Below are 2,670 nucleotides of genomic sequence, written 5' to 3' on the forward strand. Positions count from 1 at the left end.
TGGGTTGTGAGCTTGTAAAACAACCGGCTGTAATCGGTAGGATTATAGTGAAATTCCCAAGAGGTCTTGGGGAGTGGATGTAGGTGCTGGGGTGCACCGAACCACTATATGTCCTTTGTGTTTGTAATGCCTCTAGTTATTGTCTAACTAACACACTTACTTACTTAGATAAATTGCTTGCTTAATTCTTATCCGCACATCCTTTAGTTGCAAGCATATTTAATCAAGTCGAAGTCTATACATCAAACCCTTGCTAAGTTTAACTTTCACTGTGCATCTATACAACTTAGCATAGTTAATCATAAAGTTTTAGAAGTAGCATAAAAGTTTTAAAAGACCCAATTCACCCCCCCTCTTGGGTTGTATCTACTGGGCAACAGGGTTGTTTGCCTATACTAAAGACGTTCAGTTCCAAAGTCATATTGCCAAAAGAAAGCTTCATGACACCATTCCTACAATTGATCAATGCATTAGAAGTTGCAAGGAATGGGCGTCCTAAGATGACTGGAATCTGAGATGGTGAATTGGAAGCCGGATGTGTGTCCAGTACGATAAAGTCAACAGGAAAATAGAACTTGTCTACTTGGACCAACACATCTTCGATAATCCCTCTAGGGACTTTCACTGACCGGTAAGCTAATTGTAAGGTCACAGGTGTTGGCTTCAACTCACCCAAACCGAGTTGCTCATATACCGTATATGGCAACAAATTCACACTCGCTCCTAAATCTAACAATGCTCGCTCAATCCTAAAATTGCCAATGATGCACGAGATAGTTGGGCAACCTGGATCCTTATATTTAGGAAGAATGTTATGCTGTAAAATTGCACTCACATTTTCAGCCAGAAATGCCTTTTTCTTGACATTTAAACGACGCTTGACAGTGCACAAATCTTTTAAAAATTTTGCATAGGAAGGCACTTGTTTTATTGCATCAAGAAGAGGTACATTGATTTTTACTTGCTTAAAAAGCTCAAGAATTTCAGAGTTTGGTTCAAGCTTTTGCAAGGGCTTTAATCTTTGTGGAAATGGTGCAGGAAAAGGACATTCAATTTTTTCAGTAGATGTTGGTGCTTCAGTTTCTTCATTATCCTTTTCTTTTGTCTTGGGAGGGTCAGAATCCGGTATGACTTGTGTTTGTTCTGGGACTGGTCGGTCAATAATCTTTCCACTTCGCAAAGTTATTATACTCTTTGCTTGCTCTTTATGCGAAGTTGAAGATGATGCATTACTACCGCCATAGACTTGAGGATTAGGTTGTGGTTGAGCTGGTAGCTTACCTTTCTCTTGAGCACTTAAAATAGTGGTCAGCGTTGTCAGTTGATTTCTTAATTCATCATTGATTTTGGCTTGACCTTGCATGAAAGATTGCAAAGTTTCTTCGAGACTGGATTTTTGAGGGGGTGGGTGTGCATAATGAGGTTGCGGAGGTGGAGGAGTTGGGTTATATACTTGTTGAGGTTGGTCATTCCTCCACCTGAAATTTGGATGGTTCTTCCATCCAGGGTTGTAAGTACCCGAAAAAGGATTATTGAAAGATTTTTGATAGGTATTCATAACATTGGCCTGATCGTGCAAGACTTCCTTGAATGCGGGTATTGTGGGGCAATCAGTGATGAGATGGCCAGGCATCTCGCAAATCCTACAACACTCGCTGTTATGTTCTACGGTCTTGACGGGTTCAATCCTTCTAAGTTCAATTTCCTCTATCTTCCTAGTAAGGGCTGCCATTTTAGCTTGAATATCATCCTGAGTATTAAGGTTGTAAAGGCCCCCGTGTGGAATGCTAGTAGTCTTAGGCAAAGGTTTATTCACTCTATCCCCTGTATCCCATAATTGTGCAGTCTCTGCGAGAGAGTCTAAATAGTCCCATGCCTCATCGGGTTGCTTTTCCAGAAATAGACCATTGCACATAGTCTCTATAAATTGTTTCAACTGTGGAGACAATCCCTTATAAAAGAAACTAATGGTTCTCCATGTTTCAAACCCATGATGAGGACAAGAGAGTAGCAAATCTTTAAATCTCTCCCAGCATTCATAAAATGTTTCATGGTCTTTTTGTTGGAAATTACTAATGTGCCTTTTCAAAAAATTAGTCCTTTGTGCGGGAAAGAACTTTTTTAAGAATTCTCTTTGCATATCATGCCATGTTCCTAACGATCTTGGTCTCAAGGAGTTCAGCCATGTTTTGGCTTTATCCTTCAAAGAAAAAGGAAACAAGGTTAATTTAAGGACATCTTCCGATACATTTGGCACTCTAAATGTGATGCTAATTTCCTCAAAATCCTTAAGGTGAAGATAAGGGTTCTCGGATTCCATTCCATGATACTTGGGCAGCAATTGAATTACTCCTGGTTTGATTTCAAAGTGTCCTACATTTTCAGGAATAATCATACATGAAGGTTGACTAGTCCTAGTGGGATGTAAATATTGTCGAAGTGTCATAACTGGGGGTCTACCTTCATCACCATGGTGACTTCCTACATCATCAGGAAAATTTGCCATCTCACAAGGTGTGAGATACTGCGAAGGAATTTCAAGGATGTGTCCTAAGGGATGATCTAAAGTTGTACGACTTAATCGACCGGTGTCGTCCCTATTCCAACTTAGCATACAAAATTTGATTAAAATTTTTTTAATGTTTTTTTTAAATTTAATAAATTTTTTTT

The 2,670-nt window shown here is 39.3% G+C and overlaps 1 pseudogene; it reads left to right on the plus strand.

The window, feature by feature from the left end:
• Positions 1 to 1,985: 1,985 nt before the first annotated feature.
• On the plus strand, positions 1,986 to 2,083 carry LOC120105208 (annotated as a pseudogene).
• The last annotated feature ends 587 nt before the right edge of the window (positions 2,084 to 2,670 follow it).

The sequence above is a fragment of the Phoenix dactylifera genome, unplaced genomic scaffold (assembly GCF_009389715.1).
Source record: "Phoenix dactylifera cultivar Barhee BC4 unplaced genomic scaffold, palm_55x_up_171113_PBpolish2nd_filt_p 000228F, whole genome shotgun sequence".
Classification (NCBI taxonomy): Eukaryota; Viridiplantae; Streptophyta; class Magnoliopsida; order Arecales; family Arecaceae; genus Phoenix; species Phoenix dactylifera.